Here is a 17,430-nt window from a genome sequence, read left to right as displayed (position 1 = left end):
TTAGAATCAATCTTTCATTTAGGATATTTTCTGCTTCACCTCCTTCTTGCTCACTACCTAGAGGCCGTTGTTGGTCGAGGTCCTCTTCCTCTTGGTCAGAGTCAGACTCGACATTTCTAACTTTCACTTTCTCAGTGGTGGATGTAAATCCTTGCACTCTGGGCTGCCCTGTGAAAACATTCACTGGTGGTGCAGGAGCAGCAGTGCCTGAAGGACCTGTTGTACCTGTGGAGGGTGGCTGAGCAGGTACCTCCTCGGTGGCTTCTAGGTTCTCCTCTTGATCTTGAGTACCCTCTCGTTCCTTGTGGCCTATAGCAGTCCTTGGTGGGAGTACTCTGGCAAGTGGAACTGTGCCTAGCCCATGGGTCACTCCTAGGTCTGCAGCCTTCTTTAGTAGTTCAGACTCCATCGTTTCTTAGAGTTTCTTCAACAAGTCCTCAGTGCTCTCTTGAGGCTTGTCTTCCTCACCTGGGTCGTTGGAGGTATTTTGTCTTGACGCTGACCTCATTTTCCGAGCATACTCTTTATGACCGCTCAACTGCGGCACCCCTGAGGTGGATTCCTTTTGATTTGTCTTTGATGCACTGGGTCTGACCCTCTGGCTTAACCATTGCTTAGTCCTGTTGATGACAACTTGGGAGACCTTCTCTATGTCTGTATCTTCGCTTGTGAACCATTTCATTGGGGAGAGGGGCCTCTTATCTATCCCTGATTCTTTATAAATTGGATCAAGTAACTCTCCATCACCTCTCATGTCTTTAGGGAGGTTAGTCTTGATGCCAAAGTCTCTGACCTGCGGTATGGACAACCTATTAAAATTCTTCTCCCTAACTTCAAAGCTGTCCTGCAAATTGGCCCAAAAGTCTTCCAAGCTGGGCCTATGCCCCTCATATGCCTTAGGCATAGCTTGCTTAAGTTTCCCATAGGGATCATAAAATTCCCTAGTATGATTATATTCTTTCAAGTTCAAATCTTGAAACTCTTGCTCGGCCAATTTCGCCACTTGTATTTTAGAGCAGGCAAAGTACCCAATGGACACCGAGAAATCATTTCCTGTCTTATGTTTTGATGACAAGAGTGATTGGAGGCCTACAAGTTGTCTTACATATTCCAACAGGATCACCCTATCGTTGCAATAACGAGGCAGCAGCATTGGATTCCCTATGAATCCGCTAACTCTGATGTAAGTGGAACGTGGGTTCTGGATGAACCAACATGCCCACTCCCAGATGATAGCCATAGCTTTGGGGCTAATCCGGTATCCTGCGTCTCCAGTCAACTTAATGATTATAGGGAAGACAAAAGCATCATTAACCCTCTTAAAGTGTGTCTTTGCATTTGTTAGAGTGAGCTGGGAATAATACTCCCATATCTTCTTTTGTCCTTCTTTCTCTCCTAACTGCCCGTCCACTTGTAGGCCTGGGAATTTTCCAACTCTGGCAGCTACCCAGATGACATATGATGTGAAGAAAAATTTCTATGTTTGCTGCACTTCTTTCATTTGCCTACAGATATTGTCAGAGAGGATTTGTGGCCAGTCAAAGTATTGTTTCCCTATCAGAATGGTGGTCATAAACTGGAACATCCAGGGATGGAAGTGTTTGCAGTCTGGCTTGCTGAAGGCCCTACTGAGCATAATAATCAAGTCCCTTTGAGGCTCTTTGAAGTCTGCCCTCAGGACCTCTGTAGCTTTGAGCCCTGTTTTGCTCTCTTCTTCCAGCCAGTTGGTATTCATGTGTCTTTTGCTGGCTGACACCTTGTCGTTCCATGCCTTCAAAGCTTCTTCTTCTGTTAATAAGAATGCCTCTTCCCTAGTTGGGATTCCGAAGACGAACCCCAACATATACGGTGACAGGGCAATAACAGTCTTTCCATGTGCATCAATGCACTTTCTGGTGTCTGGATTGTAGAATGGGGCAATGGTCATTATAAACTCTGGTGCTTGCAGGGACGGCGGGAACACAGTAGCTTCCACAAGACCCGACCTCTTTATTCTTTGGTGGAGAGCATCTAGGTTTGGTTTATCTAGTTGGGTTGCAATATCCCCAATCTCTATGTGTCCCACCTTGGTGTCTGTGACCCATCTAATTTGATCATCCAACTTCGAAACATGAACCTGTCCTTGATATTGGTACTTCATAGTGGCTGGAAGTCTGTCAATTTCTTTGCCCCTCTTGTTGGCAGATGTGTCCATCTAATCACTGGAACCTGTAGGCAAAACTCAAGTCTTAGTCCTCAATTCTAATCATAAATCTTAATCTAGTTCGGGACTTCGGGGTCACGGGGTCCTAGGGTGGGATGACAATGAAACCTGGAACTCTCGGGACCCGGGGTTCCGAGGTGAAATGGAAGAGAAACTCGGAACTCCGGGGACCCGGGGTTCCGAGGTGGATCAGTCGATGAAACCGGGAACTCCAGGGACCCGGGGTTCCGAGGTGATAAGGCGATGAAACCCAAAACTCCGGGGACCGGGGGTTTCGAGGGGGAATGGCTATGAAACTCGGAACTCCGGGGACCCGGTGTTCCGAGGTGGAATGGAAGTGAAACCCAGAACTCTGGGGACCTGGGGTTCCAAGGTGGATATGGAAGAGAAACTCAGAACTTCGTGGACCCGGGGTTTTGAGGTGGATCAGTCGATGAAACCCGGAACTCCGGGGACCCGGGGTTTTCCGAGGTGATAAGGCGATGAAACCTGGAACTCTGGGGACCCGGGGTTCCGAGGTGACACTAGGGCACGCCCAACTACAGAACATGAAATGAAAACAACAAAAACAAAAACAAAAAGACAACCAAACAAGAAAAACACGCAAGGAGGGAAGATTCACCAACCGGTGAATCGAAAAACCAAAAAAATGCCGAGAGAGAGAGAGCTTCGGAAGACTGGAGGTTCGCAACTTGGAGCTAAGGAGGAGAAGATCGATTGCGCAAATGAACTTAAAAGTTCATTAACTTGTATATATAGCCTCCCGAAAACCCGTCTGTATGAAAACCATAAACGTGACCTCGGAACTCCGGGGTCACGGGGTTCCGAGGCCAAAAGAAAGAAAAACAAAACAACCTCGGGACTTCGGGACTCCGAAGTTTCGAGGTCAAAAGACCCAAGACCTCGGGACTCCGGAGTTCCGAGGTTGGAACAAACAAAGAAGACCTTGGGACTCCGGGACTCCGGAGTTCCGAGGTAAAACAAAAAGGGACCTCGGGACTCCGGAGTTCTGAGGTAAAACAAAAAAGAAAGAAAAACAAAACAAGAAAGGGGAGCCACATTTTGACTCAAGGAGACCAAATGGTGAAATAGATATGCTAGGCATAACATATGCCATCTGGAGGCTGGTTGGAGTAGGAGTGCAGTTGCAACACGGGTAGCTACCATTGAATCAGGCACTATAGTAGGCACCACTTAACAAATGGATCTACTTTTTTGTGTGTGCACTAGTCAATGGCTTCATTTTGCCAGATAAAGGTGGCTGATCAATTGTATTAGGTATGCTATAGGTATGTATAGATGCAGTGGATGGAGGTTGAGTGATGGCTTAGGGGACACTAGTTTTGATAGAGCTATACAGGGAGCTACACTTGATATGCTATCATCAGGGCTATAGTTTTGAATATGTGACTCTACTTTAGGTATGGGCTTGGGAGAACATCGCAGTGACGTGGCCAGAAGGTAGGGCAGATTGAGCAACTGATTTACTAGTTGTATATAGCTATAAAGATGGGCTCCATTACAAGGAGAAAGAGGACGTCGACCACTGGAGGTTCATTTTTGACAAATTAGATTTGACACATTAAATGGTGTCCATATATGGGCCTAGCAGGGTGGCTAGAGGATCGTAAGCACATCCCCTATTTTATTACTCCTATTTGTATTATTGGTCAATAGGAGTACATTATCGAGAGGTATAGAACCGATAGGTTTCGATATAAGCTCGACTTTATTCAAGATGTATCAGAGGCTCCACACAGATTCAGGTGGATTACTAGTTGGAGAAGGCTGTAGAGTTTGATCCACTTTTGGAGGATAGGAAGGCTTTGATAGATCAATGGGTTTGACTTGCATTGACAATATGAGATCCTAGAGTAGGAGTAGTAGATCCTAGAGTGATGGATGCCTATTCAACATGGTGGGCAAAGCATAGGCCAATAGTAGTTGGCAGAGTAGGTTTGGCACCTTTAGGCACACAACGGAAGGCAACACAAGTGATGGGTGTTATGCTTGACACAATTAGCCAGCGTGAGGGAGAGTAGTTGCAGAAGTGGCCACAATTTTGAGGATCTATCCAGGGGGATACCAAAAGAACTAGTAGCATCGACAAAGAGAGGGTAGTGTACGATAGGAGGAGGAGTTGTAGGGATAGGAGGGGATGCCCAGACCATGGATATAGATGAGGGTGCATAAGCAATGACATAGGGACATGGATAGAGGCAGGGGGTACAAACATAGGTTCGACCCCAATAATAGAGGAGGGAGGAGAGGAGAGAGGGCTCAAGGGTTCTACCAGATCCAATAGGAAGGATACAATCATTACAGGAGATGGTAGCAAGGGCAGAGGAGTGAATCAATATAGTCACTACTGAAAGGGACAACCTCAGGTAGGGGAGGGATGCAATGGAGCAATCTCGGGCACATTTATAGACTGATAGGGATAGGTTGGTGCAGGAGAGGGATACAAATCTAGTTGCGAGGGACATTGTAGATCATGCATGATTGCAGATAGAGGATAGGGTCTCCCATTATCAGAGGGATAAGGATGAGGCACAATGCATAGCTGGGAGTGAAGGAGGAGGAGAGGCAATCCTAGCCGGGATGATCGAGCATTAGCTCAAGTTGATACAAACATTATCTCATCAGGAAGGATGGTATAGGGCCTAGTATGAGAGTCATCCCTCTAGACCATAGAGAGGTATACACTGCCTCTCCTAGAACTAGACAATCCAACTCATTGTAGAGTGAAGGATCTAGCAGAGGGATCTAGAGATATAGCTAGAGTTCCGACAGATCAAGCAAGAGGACCCACACACAAGACAATATGTAGAGAACAAGGTCAACATAAGGATCTGCATAGGGATCCTAGGGATAGGAACCCACAAGATAGGACCAACTTAGTCTCCCTAGATCATTTTGACACAATGCAAATGACTATGACTATTTTTGATTTACCATACATAAAATTTGATTCATTGATTGTATTGATTCTTTGCACCCCATGCAGTTTTTTGAGCATGAAAGATGATCTCCATTCTTTCATTCATGATTACTCAGAGATGTACCCTATTATTTCATTCATTATGTATTTAATTATAAATTTTTACATATACTCTTTGACATATATATATATATATATATATATATATATATATATATATATATATATATATATATATATATATATACATATATGATGGAGATTGATTCGACCCATGTGTATGGCACTTTTATTTTTTGATGCATGTATGCATGGATCATGATGTATGTATGGATGCATATGATATGATGCACTAACATGTTTTTGATGTAGGATGAGAGATATATGTATGATAATTATGCTCTATATCATGATCATGATATGGGATATACTATATGCACTGACAGATTTGTGATGCAAGATGCGATACATGGATGCGATGATCTTTACGATTTATGCTTGTGATTATGACATGGATGTTTGCATAATTATTATTAATGGACATGTATGACCTAGTGATGAGATACATACATGGACATGATATGGATGATATATTTCTATGATTATGCAGGATGGGATATATATGCATGACATTTACTCTATATGATGTGATTTATAATATGAGATGTGTGACATGACTATATGATAAATGAATATGAATTATGTACTAACCTATCCATGATGTTGGATGTGATACACAAACATTGCTATATATGTATTATGTGATAACCTATGTGTGATGCCATATGTAGTACATGTGCAAAATATGAAGATGCCAATGCAAAAGTACCATGATGAGGAATGTAAGATGCTCCAAGGATATTCAATGAAGATAATATGACGAAAAAGAAGAACAAGCAACGTGTGCACATTCCCAAACGAGACCAATAAAGGTAAAGAACTAGGTGGATGCAATGCAAATAGATAATGTTGATGAAGGAATCACGAAGCACAAACATTTTTGGCACAAATTGCTAATATAACAAGCACTTATTTTGATTCAGCATCATATGTGATGCACCAGGATACAAAGAACCAAGGTGAGTTCACAACCAATGCATGGATTGACTCAATAAATAGACACAAAAGGCTAGTCTAGCACCAGATGGAGTTACAAAGAACTTTACAGGGAACGATGCTAGAAAAACCACAAGAAAAGAGATATGTCCCAGTGTAACATGAGATAACCAAGACCTCATGAGGGTACAACAAGGGACACGTAAAAAATACACCAAGAAAAAACAAAAACCAACAAAATGAAAGCCCTAGTTTTGTTATTCCTAGCACACCATGATATAAAATATTGTGGTAACCAAGAAGACACAAAAAAATGGTGCTCAAAAGATGAACAAAGATAAAAAATAATCAAAACCAACACATGTTCCTCATATATCTTTTTCCAGAAAGAGGACTAACAGATGAGGATTTGATAATGTCTAACTAGAGGAAGGATACATCCTATGCAGATTGATGATTGGATGAGAGATCAATGAGGATGGTTGATAAAAGGGAACCTAATATGATCACGATGAAAGAGATGCTTAAGGATAGTTGTTGAAGAACCAACAAACAAGATATGATCTCAAAGATGCAATCGGCATGCATATGTACAACTGACATGACAACCCCAAAGAAGTGCAGAAGGAATATACAAGACAAGACTAACATTATGTACAAAGATCCAAAGCGAATGCTATACACAAGCAGCTATAAATAGGAGATGAATGCATAGAAAAAATTAGAGGGAGAAGTGCCTGGTGAAATAGATGGATGCACATCATGGAAGACGAAATGTGAGTAGCGTAAGGCACCATGCTTGAAAAAGTAAATGCAGAAGGGATGCTGATGGAGGTGAAAGATAACGTGTCAGGATAAGGTGAATATGAGGAGCTAAAGGATAATGAAACTACCCTTACATACAATGCCCATTTCTAGGTTTTTAGCATATATACATGCCCAAGGTGCCACTGGAAGTGGTTTTCACCATAGGATGAACTTATTTCCCTTTACTATTTTTCTTTGGTTGGTTTTTGCTTTTTTCATTTTTATCATTTTTCATTTTTTTTGTATTTTTTAATTTTAGAATGGTACACTGCCATAGATTAGGCATAGAATTTCTTCAGATGCAACACATTTAGGGGATCATTTAAAGGCTCCCCTTTTAGAGTGGATAGTTGATAGGCCCAGAACCATAATTTGTTATGACTACATATGGGACCAACCAATTGACTTCAAATGTTCCTTTCTTTTCTTGGTCTTGCTGATTTCGTGGATTTTCTCAAAGCACCAAATCACACACCACAAATTCACAAGGATGAACCTTCTTTTAATATTGTTTCTTGAATCTAGTTTGGTATATCTGCAGGTAATCATATCCTTTCTGAAGTTGTTCATCAAGAAGATCTAGCTGAGCTAGCCTTGCCACCCTATAATCTTCATTGAAACAAAAATATTTTAAGGATATGAGAAAATATGGTAAATGACCTCAATTGGTAAAACTACTTCTACACCGTAGACAAGGGAATACAAAGTGGCTCTAATGGGAGTTTGGATATCGGTGCGATACACCCGAAGGGTTGGATTGAGGTGGAGGTGCAAGTCATGGCCAACTTCATTGACAACCTTCTTAAGGATACATAGCAAAGTTTTGTTGCTTGCCTCAGCCTAGCCATTACCTTGAGGATAATATGGGGTGGACCAATGGTGCTAGATATGAAATGTGGAACACAGATCGTGCATATGTTGGTTTTTAAAAGAGGTTCTATTATTAGTAATGATGGTAGAGGGAACTCCATAGAGGCAAAGGATGTGATATAGGATGATCTTGGACACTTGGACACCAGTGGTAAGAGTGAAGGGAATAGCTTCAACCCACTTAGTAAAATATTCAGTAGTTACAATGATAAACTTGTGTCCATCTAAGGAAGGAGGATGAATCTTACCAACAACGTCAAAGCCCCATATAGAAAAACGCCATGGTATTGTGATAGGTTGTAGTTCGTATGTTGGAACATGAATTAAGTCTTTGTGCTACTGATAGAGCAAACACCTCTTGAAAAATTCTCAATAGTCATGCTCCATTGTGGGCTACTAGTATACATCCCACTCTTAAAAGTTGTTTGGCAAGAACATATCCACTCATATGAGTGCCACAAGTTTCTTCGTGCACTTCTTTCATTGCAAGATTAGCTTCATTAAAATATACATATCTAGGAAACATGTCATGATAGCCCTAATGATATAGATTATCTCCTATCAGTATAAATTAGGCACAACGATGAATGAGATTTCGGCGATCATTTCAAGATATGTTGGGTGGAAGGGTACCATCTTTAAGGTAATCATAAATATCATGGTACCAGGGCAATTGGGGACCAATAATGTTGCACACAATATCCGTATGCGATGTCCCAAATGCTGGTGGGAGAAGTTGTTCAACCAGAAATTTATATTTAGGATTATTTGACTTGATTGCATGAAGTGAACCGGTAGTGACCATCACATTTGCTACCTTGTTTTGTCCCTTGGGGATCTGATCAAAGGTAATGTTTTGAAAGTTTTTCTTAAGATCATGGACCATTCTCTTGTATGGAATGAGCTTGTCATCCTTAGTTTGATACTCATAATTCACTTGCTTGGAAACCAATTGTGAATCCCCATAGACAATGATATATACAATATTACATTGTGTATGCCTAGAAGTGTGGTACCTACAAGAGAGACACAAACCACTCAAACACACCAATGAAACATTATGTTAGAGGTTAGAATCATAAAAAGTAAATGAAACAAAAATCCCTAACACATGTCTCATCATCCTCTATCTCCAAGGATCCCCTAGATTCAAGGTGGCTCTCAGCTTGGAAGAGTACTTGATCTTGGGATGACTACTCAAAGAACGTGAGATAGTGTATGATCTAAGATCTAAATGAATGCAACTAAGATCATAGTGATGAGATAATGATATGGATATGAAACTATGATATGGTGTAAAATGATAAGATTAGTGTGAGATTAAGCTAGCATGAACATGATATGAAGATGATATTATGATGATATGTAGCTAACATGATATATCTAAGCTATGATGAAATCTATATTATGATGCAACTAAAATGATTCCAAAGATAGGCTTAATATGCTTGATGAAATAAGACTATAGCATGGATGCATAAAACTTGGATCCTTATTATGAAGAAAGTGGGCTCTATTTATAGAAGAAATTATCAAATAGATGGTCAAGACTGAGTTGGCTTAAGAAGGGTCAATATTGAAAGTTATCAATCTATGTGAGATTTTCAACCCAATCTCATGTTAACAAGTGTCACCATGAGGAGGTCTGAGAGGATGTTTAGTAAGCATTAGATGCTTATTAAGATTTGAGGGTTAACCTTAAGAGGATGAGCCATTGGATAAAGCAATTATCCAAGGATGGAGGCTATTGTCCAAAAGTTAAACTCTTGTGCAAAGTTGAAAGATGGTCAAAGGGACAAACCATTATGAGTTAGCATGGTGAAGAGATGATGTCTTGTAAGGGCATTAAAGGCTCTTTGAAGACTTTGGAGGTTAACTTGTTGGAAGGTAGATAACCTTCAAGGCTTTTGTAAGAGCCTTACAAGTTTGGAAGAGCCAACAAGTTAACTTGTTGAAAAAGGTTAAGTCTTCAACACATTTTTAAGACTTTCCCCAAATTTGGAGAACTGACTCCCTCAATTTTAGGGATGTGACATGATTAGAGGAATTTAAGCTAGTTAAGTGGGATTTGAGGACTTCTAGAAGAATGATTAGGAGGTTAATGGAAAATGTAGGAGAATGCAAGTGGGATAAATAGGAATTTTATTTAAAATAAAAAGATTTATTTCAACTACAATTAATGCAACTTGCATTTGTAGGAAGATGCAAGTGGGGGGAATTTATAAATAAATATTGATTTATTTATTTGTAGAAGAGATTTTTAATTAAATGTTAATTGAATTAAAATGGTGGAAAGTGAATAAATATAATTTACTTACTTAATAGAAGAAAGGGGATATCAATTAAATGTTGAATTTATTTAATGGTTGAAAATAGAAGAAAAGGGTATATTAATTAAACCTTAGTTTAATTAATAGGTGGATAAATGATAATTAAACAAATGAAATTCATTTAATTAGGTGTGTAGGTTTTAGGTGTCTACATTTTGCGCCTCTTTGAAGTAACGTGTGACCACATGTTGATTTGAAGCAAATCACTCGATATGTCGCCAAGATTTTTGATTTTGTTGCTATTGTCAAAGTTTTCGATACGATGTCCCAGATGGATATGGATATTGATATGACGTTGATATGATAATAATGCCCCCTCAGGAGACGAATTGAGAAAAAATTGCCGCTCGGGGCGATTTTTGTGATTTTTGACGATTTTTGGATTGTTTGGATTTTTTTAAAGAGTTTTTAAATTTTTCGATGTAAATCTACCAATAAAATAAATGATATTGTTTGCAAATTTTATGGCTAGTACAAAAAACACAATACGCACGTCGATCTAGGCAACACATGGAGCTATATAAGCCTCCAAGGGTCCACTTTGAGCTCATTTGCACACTTGTCATTTGGAGATTGGAGCTTGGAGAGGAGGAGAGAGATAGAAAAAATGGTGCCACCTCATCACAACCATAGATTCAAGCGGGTTCGATGATATGAGAGACCAACAGCTTATGGACCACCAGTAAGTGAATTTTCTAACCTCCTCGTGTGATTTTTAGCTAGATTTAGCTAGAGTTTTAAAGATTTTTTACGGTTTTGTGCGATTTTTTGTGCCGTAGTTTTAGGCGTTGTTTTAGTGCATAGGTTAAAACGTGAAGCACATTTAGATTTTTATGTGGCGTATTCATTTTTTATCGTGGCACATAGGTAACTTATTGTAGCACATTTGTATTTTATTTTAGTGCATACGCATGATATTGTAGCACATTTTTCCAATGATGTAGCACATATGTACGATACTACAGCGCATTTGTTTGATGTTGTGCGCATTTGTCCAATGATGAAGCATATTTTTCCACTGTTTTAATGCATTTGGATTAGCAGATAAGTAAACTGTTTTAGCGCATTTACAACAGTTTTGATTTTTGGATTTTTGTGAGATTTTTGACAGGTGCCAAATTGATTTTAGAGATGTTTATGATGTTGTAGATTGGGTCCAAATGTTGATATGAGTCATTGATGTCGATATGGGTTTAAGTTCAATATGAGTCGTCGATATGAGTCACTTTGGTCAATATGGGTCACTATTGTTGATATCAGTCTCAATTCGATATGGGTCGTTGATATGAGTCACTTTGGTTGATATGGGTCACTATGTAAGGAAGTTAAGTAGCAGAACAACTTCCTACACTAACCTTGAGAGGAGGGTAATGCAAAAACTTTTACAGATCATCACAACAGTTACATAAAATAGAAATAGATATAATAACATTCAAACCATAACAGAGTGATTTACGTGGGGAAAACCCTTTCGGGAGAAAAAACCCCACTCCAATTATTCTGCAATAAAAAACAAATTACAATATACTTGTAGAGCAAACTCTTCACAAGAGTTTCACTACTCAGAGATTCAGAGGTAACTCAATAGCTATAAGACTTTTCACACAACCTCTATCTCACACACCTCATATATAGGAGATTTAATGCAAGAAACTGTCAAACCATATTACAAAACCATGGGCTAAAACCACCCAATAAGGTGTAGCCGACCTTATCTCCAATCTAGATGCCCTATGACGTGTCCCTCCCTTTTTTACAGCTCATTTATGTGTCCAATGTATTTTATATTTCTTATTTTAGGAGTACAAACTTCTAGAGGCCATAACTTGAGAACCGTGTGTCCTATTGACGAACCGTTTGAAGCGCCAAAAAGTTCGTGAAGTGTTCTATTGCCTCATATACAACTATGTCATTTATGACCATTTTTCAAGGCATTTTGGGGCCTCTAAACTCCTCAAAGTTAAATTTAAACCTTTCATTAGACCCCTCTAAAATGAAAAATTTAATATCTTAAAAACTAACTGTGATCTCGTGATAACATTACCAGAATGTTTATCTAGCCAACCAGAATCTTTGGGGAGAATTTCGCACCATTTCATGCTCAAATTAAAACTTACTATAAATAGTAACCTCATGTAAATGCAAGGTTGAGACACCATTTTCCCAACACACTATTGTCGATATGAGTCTCAATTTGATATGGGTCACTATTATTTATATGATTCTTGATTCAATATGAGTTGTTGTTGTCAATATGAGTCAATAGAGTTGATATGGGTCAAATTGATTTTGATATGAGTCATTGAGTTGATAGGGTAGAACCTTGATTTGATATAAGATACCTTCATCACTCATATGGGATAATTGATGTGATAGGATAGGTTAAAATCAACCCATCTGACTGATGAGAGTTTATGACCGAAACTCCCGAATGATAGCGTGTTTGTCACCACTGATAGGATAGGTTAAACAAACCCACCTGTTTGATCAGAGTTTATGATCAAAACTCCTGAATGATAGCGTGATTGTCATCACTGATAGGAGAGGTCAGTTTGATAGTTTGATAGGTTCATTGATAGAATAGGCTGGGATGAACCTTCCCATGTTGATAAGAATTTTAAGATCAAAACTCTAAAATGATAGCATGACAGATGTTAGTGATAGGGGCTTAATGAGATTTAAGAGCTCACATTGAGCAAATAGAAAATTGTTTGATGAACACATGTTAATTGATTGATTTGATAGATGCAAATGATATGGTGTTTGATATTATGATGTAGGCTCGATTCGGTGTACTAATGTTTTGGGAGCGATACCCAAAGACATTGGTCATGCGAGGAGCCTTAATTCATGATGACAGAGAAGTTATTGTTGCACGTGGTTTGTCACATATCCTGTACATGCCTTCCTATCGGAAGAACAGGGCTCTACTAACCACATTGGCGGAGAGGTGGCACAGTGATCGTAACACCTTTCATTTTCCAACGGAAGAGATTACAGTGACGCTAGAGGACGTTTACAGGATCTTGAGGATTTCCATCACGGGTGAGTTAGTTTAGTATAATATGTAGTAATAGGGCAAGACTGATGCATTGCGGGAAGTGTTTACTGATCCACACCTCAGTGGATATTCAATGGCATGGCAGGATATGGTAGATCAGTATGCCCCATTGCTTTCGATAATAGCAGGGTTGATAGGTGGTATCCTTTGTCCTGATAGGAGATCACATGGGTTCTCAGTTGGATGGGTTCAGATAATCCAGCAAATGGTGAGACATTAGACGTGATATGCCTAGGGGATTTGTGTATTGGCACATTTGTATCATGAGTTGCACCAGGTGGTATATGATAGGGGTGCGAGCTTAGCAATGTGTCACATTGTTACAGATTTGGGCATGGGAGTATATAACACTGACTTGTCCCGTGGTAGAGAGATCATGACCGGTAGGATTACCCTATTTATTTATGTATCGATAGGCACCTTCCCAACCCATGCTTGGGAAGTTGGATTAAGGGAGACAGATGGGTAAGTGCACAAAGTTGTGTCCACTTAGTGTGGAAGTTTTACACTTAGACAAAAATGGCAAATCTCACGGAGCGCATGAGAAACGAAATGGGTCCCATTTCACGTCGGGATCCTGAGCCAAAATTTGAAATGGGATCCCGTTTAGCTTCGGGATCCCGAGCCTAGATCTAAGAAATGGGATCTTGTTTCAAAAACAAAACAGGATCCCAATACCGTTTCCTTTTTTTAAATTTTTTTTTTAAATTTTAATTTTTTTAATAAAAAATACAAGCTATATATACATGAAATATAAAATTTATATATAAATCACATTTCTCTTTGTCTTTTTTTTCCTTTCTATCTTACTTTGTCCCCTCTCTCCCAAAATCTAAAACTATGTCTCTACCTCTCTCTCATGTTCTTAACTTTTTACTCTTTATCTCCGCTCTCTCTATACACCTCCCCTTACCCCCTACCTACCTATATTTCTCTATATATACATCTCTACCTCTCTCTTAATGTACCATCTCTCTCTTCGAGCCAACTTATCTTTCTCTACATATGTTATAATAGGTCCTAGTAAGGGGTCTTATGTCATAATAGGTCCTAGTAAGAGGTATAATGTCTTAATAGGTCCTCTGAAGGGGTCTTATGACATAATAGGACCTATTATGACATAATAGGCCGTATTATGTCATAATAAGACCTATTATGTCACAATGCGACCTATTATGACATAATAGGTCACATTATGACATTATAGGTCCTGTTATGTCACAATAGGTCCTATTATGACATAATACCCCTTAGCAAGTCCTAGTAAGGGGTATAAAGTCATAATAGGTCCTCTTAAGGGGTTTTATGACATAATATGACCTATGATGTCATAATAGGACCTATGATGACATAATAGGACCTATTACATCATCATAGATCTTATTATGTCATTATTAGTCCTATTATGACATAATAGCCTTTAACAGGTCGTACTAAGGGGCATAATGTCATAATAGGTCTTCTTAAGGGGTCTTATGACATTATTGGACCTATTATGTCATAATAGGTCCTATTATGTGATAATCGATCTTATTATGTCATAACAGATCCTACTAAGGGGTCCTATTATGTCACAATAGGACCTATTAGGACACAATAGGTCCTATTATGTCACAATAGGACCACTTATGTCACAATAGGTCCAATTATGTCACAATGTGACTTATTATGACATAATAGGTCCTATTATGTCACAATAGGTCCTGTTATGACATAATACCCCTTAACTCTCTCTAAAAGTACCATCTTTCTCTCCCAACCAACTTATCTTTCTCTACATATGTCATAATAGGTCCTTCTAAGGGGTCTTATGTCATAATAGGTCCTAGTAAGAGGTATAATGTCATAATAGGTCCTCTTAAGGGGTCTTATGACATAATAGGTTGTATTATGACATAATAGGATCTATTATGTCACAAAGGGACCTATTAGGACATAATATGTCATTTTAGGACATAATAGGTCCTATTATGTGATAATCGATCTTATTATGTCATAATAGATCCTACTAATGGGTCCTATTATGTCACAATAGGACCTATTATATCACAATAGGACCAATTATGTCACAATAGGTCCTATTATGTCACAATGTGACTTATTATGACATAATAGGTCATATTATGACATTATAGGTCCTATTATGTCACAATAGGTCATGTTATGACATAATACCCTTTAACTCTCTCTAAAAGTACCATCTCTCTCTCCCAACCAACTTATCTTTCTCTACATATGTCATAATAGGTCCTACTAAGGGGTCTTATGTCATAATAGGTTCTCGTAAGAGGTATAATGTCATAATAGGTCCTCTTAAGGGGTCTTATGACATAATAGGTCGTATTATGACATAATAGGATCTATTATGTCACAAAGGGACCTATTAGGACATAATATGTCATTTTAGGACATAATAGGTCCTATTATGTGATAATCGATCTTATTATGTCATAATAGATCCTACTAAGGGGTATTATGTCATAATAGGTCATCTTAAGGGGTCTTATGACATAATAGGACCTATTATGACACAGTAGGTCTTACTATGTGACAGTGAGACCTATTACGACATAGTGGGACCTATTATGTCACAATAGGTCCTATTATGTTACAATGTGACCTTTTATGACATAATAGGTCATATTATGATATTATAGGTCCTATTATGTCACAATAGGTCCTCTTATGACATAATACCCCTTAACTCTCTCTAAAAGTACCATCTGTTGGCATTTTTGATGTTTATGTTGTGATTGTCATTGATGGACACACACTTGCATTGAGATCTCCTGTATATGTATGAGCTAGAGCTCAATCGGTATTTGTTCCAACCGGTATGTTGCATTCTAGTCTTTAGACTATTGGTGATTTTGCAGAATGTGTTTCCTGGTCTGAAGCGACATGTCGACCCCAAGCGGTTCGTAGATCTCAAGCGGTACGAGGGAGCAAAGCGACATAACACATTCTTACCAGTCTTCATTTTTGTCAAACTAGCAATCCGTATTTTGTATGAACTAGTAATACTCTGTGATGAGTTACCAACCGACATTTTGTGATGAGTTACCAATCCACCGATTGTTTGACGGTGCCGACACACTGACTGTGCTTTTTGTGTCGTGTTACTAAGTATGTCCAAATTCATTGAACCTAGGAAATTGTAATTTAATCCTATTTGACCGTTATGAAATCAGATTCCTTTTAAAGGACATCATGTCTGGGGTTTTAGGTTGTTGCTGAAAGGGTTTATGTTGTGCTAAGGTTTAAGGTGGTTGTTGAGTTGTTGGAATAGCGATCTTATCTAAGAAGATCAAGTTGTAATTGAGAGAGAGATAGAGAAGACTGAAGTAATGCTAGAATGCATTAACTGTGAGCAAACAGTTTGTGCTATTAGATAAATCAAACACTTGTTGATTACTCACATCTTTGACAAGTCTGTAGCCCTTAACTGGGTAGGCCCAAAAGACTTTGTAAAATCCTCTAACAAGGTGGTTCACCTTTGTGAATCTAAAATCCTCTAACAAGGTAGTCTTTAATCGGATTTATCTCCTAATAGAGATTGATATTCCTAACAGGATCTGTTCTGGTGAAGAACATTGTAAGACCTTAACCGGTCTGACCTTAACCAGTCTGGTTTCTATTCTACAGATAGTGACTTGTGAGTTCCATCTCACCGTGGTTTTTCCCATTTGGGTTTCCATGTCAAATATCTTGTGTTATGGTTGTATTGCTTTTGTGGGTGAATGCTTTATTTGCATTTTGGTTTGCATGTGTGATAACCGGTCTGTCTGTTAAACTGTTTTATCGGTTTATCTTCAGACTGTTTAAGTGTTTAAGTAAAAAGATTTTTGGCATACTAATTCACCCCCCCCTCTTAGTATTCATCAATTGGTATCAGAGCCTACCTTTCTATAATTTTAACCACTTGGAAAGAGATATGGGGGAATACACCTTGAGGGAACTTACTCAACGACTCAGTCAGTCTGAGCAAGCCTATGATGATCTTATGGTCAAATACAAGGCATCTCAAGCAAAAATGAGAGAACATGCAGAGAAGCTGCTGATGGAGCTATCTAAAAATAGTTCTGAAGATGAAGCAAATATGGAAGCCATGATTGCAAAAGTAAATAAGCTGAATGATTCAAACTCCAATATGAGAAAGGAG

Source organism: Cryptomeria japonica, chromosome 6 (assembly GCF_030272615.1).
Source record: "Cryptomeria japonica chromosome 6, Sugi_1.0, whole genome shotgun sequence".
NCBI classification, from domain to species: domain Eukaryota; kingdom Viridiplantae; phylum Streptophyta; class Pinopsida; order Cupressales; family Cupressaceae; genus Cryptomeria; species Cryptomeria japonica.
This window is presented reverse-complemented; position numbering follows the sequence as displayed.